Source organism: Primulina tabacum, chromosome 18, assembly GCF_025594145.1.
Source record: "Primulina tabacum isolate GXHZ01 chromosome 18, ASM2559414v2, whole genome shotgun sequence".
NCBI classification, from domain to species: Eukaryota; Viridiplantae; Streptophyta; class Magnoliopsida; order Lamiales; family Gesneriaceae; genus Primulina; species Primulina tabacum.
Window position 1 is genome coordinate 7,962,427 of NC_134567.1, and position 6,702 is coordinate 7,969,128.

General features: G+C 41.9%; 1 non-coding gene across 1 annotated transcript; it reads right to left on the bottom strand.

Moving 5' to 3' along the window:
- Positions 1 to 671: 671 nt before the first annotated feature.
- LOC142533996 (small nucleolar RNA R71) lies at positions 672 to 778 on the bottom strand. The gene has a single exon (XR_012816869.1). It is a non-coding gene; the product is annotated as a small nucleolar RNA R71 (small nucleolar RNA).
- Positions 779 to 6,702: the final 5,924 nt, after the last annotated feature.

The window sequence follows — 6,702 nt, forward strand, 5'->3', positions numbered from 1 at the left end:
ATAAAATAAATTTTGGGATTATTCACTGTGCAAGTTTTGCTCGATCAAGTTTTTGGCGCCGTTGCCGGGGACTGTTGATTCACAATTTTTTATTTTTCATTTAAATTCTTTAGTATTATTTATTTTATTGTTATTTGATACTCTCATTGTGTTGCAGATTTTTCTTGTGGTGCATGCGAAGATCACTCGAGTTTAAGCTTGAGCCTTTTGACCCCGAGATCGAACGCACAGCTAGACGTCGACTACAGCAGCAAAGAGCGAAGGAAAGAATGGAAGGCGATCAACAAAGAGAGGAGCCAAGGCGTATACCGATGTTGGATTATGCACAACCGTCTCTTGATGGAGCACGTCCAAGCATCGTAAGACCAGTCATCCGAGCTAATCAGTTTGAGATCAAGCCAGCTATCATTCAGATGATTCAGAACACTGTCCAATTTGGGGGAAGTGCACTTGACGACCCTAATTCTCATATAGCTGACTTTCTTGAAATTTGTGATACTTTTAAGTTTAATGGCGTGTCTGATGACGCTGTTCGTTTGCGTTTATTTCCATTTTCACAGAGAGATAAAGCTAAGTCGTGGTTAAACTGTTTGCCTGTAGGGTCTATTACTACATGGGAAAATATGGCAAAGGCGTTCCTGATCAAGTACTTTCCTCCGTCGAAGACTATGAAGCTCAGAGCCGACATTACTACTTTTGCTCAATATGAGAAAGAGTCACTTCACGAGGCATGGGAGCGCTACAAGGACTTGTTGAGGAGATGTCCACACCATGAGCTGCCTCTTAGGTTAGTTGTTCAAACTTTCTACTACGGTCTGCTTACTCCTAACCGTACTATGATAGATGCTGCTGCCTGTGGTAACTTACTGAGAAAGACGGCGGAGGAAGGATATGAGTTATTGGAGGAGATGGCTGCTAGTAGCTATCATCCTCAGTCTGATAGGCAGAGACGAGGTGCTGGAGTTAATCAAGTTAATGATTTGTCGGCGGTTTCAGCACAGTTAGAGGCTTTGAATAGAAAGATTGATGGGATGAGCATGAGTGGGTCGGCTATGCGTCTGCAAGAAATTTTCTGTGATAAGTGTGGGGGTGAGCATGATGTGCAGGATTGCCAAGATGGCAATCCATTCTATGTGCCTGAGGGAGCACCGGTAAAACAAGTGGGATTCCAGAACCGTCCTAGAAATGACCCTTACTCGAACACATATAATCCGGGATGGAGGAATCACCCAAACTTTTCATGGGGAGGTCAAAACAACCAACATCGCCAACAAAGAGGTCCACCATATGTGATGCACCAAGGATTCAAGCCAGAACCGTCTCGGGAGGAGAAGTCCAATTTAGAGCAAATGATGACTAAATTTATTTCTGCAACAGAGACGCGATTTCAGAACCAAGATGCATCCATAAAGGGGTTAGAGAATCAAATTGGACAATTGGCTAAGATGATTGCTAATAGGGAGCAAGGAACTTTACCAAGCAACACGGAAACTAACCCAAGAGAACATGTGAAGGCGGTGGAATTGCGTAGTGGAAAAACACTCGGGTCTAATGAGGAGAAGACCAAGCACGGTGAGGATGAGGTGAAAAATCGAGGAGGTAAGTCTTCTAACTCTACATCTACACCTATTGCACAGAATAAAATTGTTATCCCTCCACCTTTTCCTGCAGCAATGAAGAAAGCTAAATTAGATGCACAATTTGGTAAATTTCTTGAGATATTTAAAAAATTGCATATTAACATTCCTTTTGCTGATGCTTTATTGAATATGCCAAGTTATGCAAAATTCTTGAAAGATATCTTAGCAAATAAGCGGAAGCTAGAAGATCATATGACGGTGAATTTGACCGAAAATTGCTCCGCTTTAGTTCAAAACAAGATGCCTCCGAAGCAAAAAGATCCAGGGAGTTTCTCAATACCTTGCATTATTGGTGACATTAATTTTCATAAAGCTCTATGTGATCTTGGTGCGAGTATTAATCTGATGCCTTTTTCTGTGTTTAGGAGACTGGGATTAGGTGAACCCAAGCCAACTAGGATGTCGTTGCAGCTGGCTGACAGATCTGTCAAGTATCCACGTGGGATTATCGAAGATGTTCTGGTGAAAGTGGATAAGTTTATTTTTCCTGCAGACTTTGTGGTACTTGACATGGAGGAAGATTTAGAGATGCCTTTAATCCTAGGGAGACCGTTTCTGGCTACAGGGAAAGCACTGATTGATGTTGAGGAGGGGAAATTGAGACTGAGAGTTGGAGAAGAAGAAATTATTTTTGATGTTTTCAATACTCTCAAGCACACAATGTACAATGATAGTTGCTTTCGTATTGATGTCTTGGATTCGCTTGTTTGTGATTTTGTGCAGGATGGATTGAAAGAACCATTGGAGGCCACTCTCACTACTGAAAAGCAGGAGGACGAGCTAGACGAGGAAAAGATGGAGATGGTAGCTCATTTGAATGCCATTCCACCTTGGAGAAAGCAAGTGAGGCTTAGACTAGAGGAATTGGGAGACAGAAAAGATTTAATGCCTCAAAAGTCAAGCCTAGAGGAGCCACCTACTTTGGAGCTCAAACCATTACCTCCACATCTCAAGTATGTATATCTAGGAGAAAATAATAAATTGCCTGTTATTATTTCCTCTTCTTTGACAGATGATATGGAGAGTAAGCTCTTGGGAGTCCTCAAGGAGCATAAAGAAGCGTTCGCTTGGAAGGTTTCGGACATAAAAGGGATAAGTCCTTCGATCTGCATGCACAAAATTCTGATGGAAGATAAATACTCACCTCTAGCACAACCACAAAGGAGACTCAATCCAAAGATGCAAGAGGTAGTAAAAGCTGAAACAATTAAACTTCTGGATGCATGTATTATCTATCCTATCTCTGATAGTGCGTGGGTAAGTCCTGTACAATGTGTGCCTAAAAAGGGTGGAATTACTGTTATTACTAATGAAAAAAATGAGTTGATTCTCACTAGAACTGTTACGGGTTGGCGTGTATGCATAGATTATAGGAAATTGAATGATGCAACCCGTAAAGATCACTTTCCCTTGCCATTTATCGATCAAATGATTGAACGATTAGCAGGTCATGAATTTTATTGCTTTTTAGATGGATACTCGGGATACAATCAAATCACAATTGCACCTCAGGACCAAGAGAAAACTACTTTCACTTGCCGTTATGGTACTTTTGCGTTTAGGCGTATGCCCTTTGGTTTATGCAATGCACCTGCAACATTTCAAAGATGCATGACCGCTATCTTTCATGACATGACTGAAAATTTCCTTGAAATCTTTATGGATGACTTCTCTATTTTTGGCTCCTCATTTAATGAATGTTTAGAGAATTTGAACTTGGTGTTAGTTAGATGTGAGGAGAGCAATTTGGTGTTGAATTGAGAGAAGTGTCATTTTATGGTTCAAGAGGGGATTGTGTTAGGACACAAGGTATCAGAGAATGGAATTGAGGTTGACAAAGACAAGGTGGAAGTAATCAAAAACTTACCCCCACCTTCATCAATAAAAGGAGTTAGAAGTTTCCTAGGGCATGCTGGTTTTTATAGGCGTTTCATTAAAGAGTTTTCCAAAATTGCTAAACTTTTATCCTCTTTGTTGATGAAAGATGCTGAATTTAATTTTGATTCTACGTGTCTGCATGCATTCGAGATACTCAAGGAAAGCTTGGTGACAACACCTGTTCTGACTGTCCCTGATTGGGAGCTACCGTTTGAGGTGATGTGCGATGCTAGTGATACAGCTGTTGGTGCGGTGCTGGGTCAAAGGAAGAACAAGGTATTTCATACCATCTACTATGCAAGTAAGACTTTAAATGATGCTCAATTGAATTACGCTACTACTGAAAAGGAATTGCTTGCTATTTGCTTTCGACAAATTTCATTCATACCTTGTTCTGTCTAAAGCAACTGCGTATACAGATCATTCTGCCCTAAAATACTTGCTTGCTAAGAAAGATGCGAAACCTAGGTTAATTAGGTGGATTTTATTATTGCAAGAATTTGATCTCGAAATTCGAGATAAAAAGGGTGTGGAAAATGTAGTTGCTGACCACCTGTCTAGGCTTGAGCATGTTAGAATTAAGGGCAGTGACGATGATATAGATGAGAGGTTTCCTGATGAACAATTGCTTGAGGTAAATGCGTACCCTTGGTATGCCGATTTTGCAAATTTTCTTGTCACTGGCACACCTCCACCTAATTTATTGTTTCACCAAAGAAAGAAATTCTTTTCAGACGTGAAATATTATTTTTGGGAGGAACCGTTCTTGTTTAAGATTTGTGCAGACTCCATGATAAGAAGATGTGTGGCGGAGGAGGAAACCAATCAAATTCTGAACCCTTGTCATGACCGTGAGGTAGGTGGTCACTTTGGACCCATACGGACGGCATCTAAGGTACTTGAATGTGGCTTCTATTGGCCAACTCTTTTTAAGGATGCTCGTTTGTATGTTCTCAATTGTGATAGATGCCAACGCACAGGTAATATTTCCAACCGTCATGAGATGCCTTTAAATAACATTATTGAGTGTGAAATATTTGATGTGTGGGGGATTGATTTTATGGGTCCTTTTCCTGCGTCTTTTGCAAAGAAATTTATTCTGGTGGCAGTGGAGTATGTATCTAAATGGGTGGAGGCAGAGGCTTGTGCCACTAATGATGCACAAGTGGTGTTAAAATTTTTGAAGAAACATATTTTAATCGATTTGGTGCACCACGTGCAATCATAAGTGATGGTGGCACCCACTTTTGCAACAAAATTTTTGATAAACTGTTGGGCAAATATGGTGTCACCCACAAGGTTTCCACTCCATACCATCCCCAAACTAGTGGACAAGTTGAAGTATCCAATCGAGAAATTAAGAGGATTTTAGAGAAGACGGTTAATGTGAATAGGAAGGACTGGTCCATTCGGTTAGATGATGCTTTGTGGGCGTATCGTACTGCTTTTAAAACACCTATAGGCACTACACCATATAGGTTGCTTTTTGGTAAAGCATGTCATCTACCAGTCGAATTAGAGCATAGAGCATATTGGGCGACCAAAGCACTAAACTTTGATTTAGCTCTTGCAGGTGAAAAACGATTGCTGCAGTTGAATCAGTTAGATGAGTTTCGGGGAAGAGCTTATGATCTTGCACTATCTTACAAGGAACGCACCAAACGAGCCCATGACAAACACATTATAAGAAGGGAATTCAAAGTGGGTGAAGCGGTGTTGGTATACAACTCTCGATTACGACTCTTTCTGGGCAAGCTAAAGTCAAGGTGGTCAGGACCATTCACTATAGCCAAGGTGTTCCCATCAGGTGCAGTGGTGTTGCATGATGGCAAGGAAGGGGCATTTACTGTGAACGCTCAAAGGTTGAAGCACTATATCGGTGGCACAATTGAGCCACAAATTGGAGTCACTCGGCTCCATGACAGTCATTGAGGACATGGGTAAAGAGTCGAGCTCTAGACTATAAATTGAGAACTACTTCTACTCCTTATTTCGATTTTGATTATATTTTTTTTTTAGTTATTAATCGCATCATTTGCATTTAGGTAGTTGCATGGCATTGCATTCAAATTTTTTTCCCGAACACTTCTTTTGCGTAAAGGTCTCGCCAGAGCGGGAAAAATATACCGCCCTAGCGAGTCGCGCAGATTAAAAATTTTTCTCCCCGAAAAATTCTCGCTCGGGCGGTCAACTTTGACCGCCCTAGCGAGTTACACAGATTAACAAAAATTTTTTTTTCCGAAAACTTCTCGCTCGGGCGGTCAGTTTTGACCGCCCTAGCGAGTCGCGCAGATTATAAATACTTTCCTCTTCTCTTTTCCTCCCCACTTCGAACCCTACTCCTCCCCTCCGATTTTCGGCTCCCCCCCTCCATCTTTTGTGCTCAATCCTTATTATTTGGTGATTTTTCAGGGCAAAGACTCAATCTTGGTCCATACACTCCAAGAGGAAGCATTTAGGCTACAAGATTTTCTTCTCCAGCGGTCTTTCAAGCAACTCCGGTCATCTTCCACATATTCCGGTGAGCTTCTCCGGCGACCCTCAACAATTTTCCGGCAGTTGGATACTTTGTGCACTCAGATCTCTACATGGCACCCAAAAGATCTAAGGTAACTCACGGTGCTTCTAGTTCTCGTTCCACTCCATCTATGTTTGTGAATGAAAAAGCTAGGGAGAGATTTGAGCATGCTAGACTACATAGGAAACCAATCCCTGAGCGTGGATTTAACTCGTTTCTTATCGGTCAATTTTCGGAGTCCCAAATAGAAAGAAGAGGGTGGAATACCTTTGTAGCACAACCGAATGCAGCAGTGGTTCCGGTTGTGCGTGAATTTTATGCCAATGCTCCGGAGGGAAATGAGTCGAAGGCATTTGTGAGGGGACATCTAGTCCCGTATGATCCCAAGACGATCAATGATATGTTGGGTTTACCGTCGGTGGACGATTCGGTGTTTCAGGCGTGGGTGCTTAACCCGGATTATGATTTGATCATTCGTACACTCTGTTATCCGGGCACCACGTGGAAACAACCGGGGACTTACACGGTCTTTCTTGAAAAGTTTTTGAAAGTGGAGGGGGCATTGTGGTATGCATTCTTGTCTAAGAGATTGATGCCGGTCGGTCATACGAGTGATGTGCAGCGTGAGCGGGCGGTTGTTCCTTATGCCATATGTACTGGGATGGT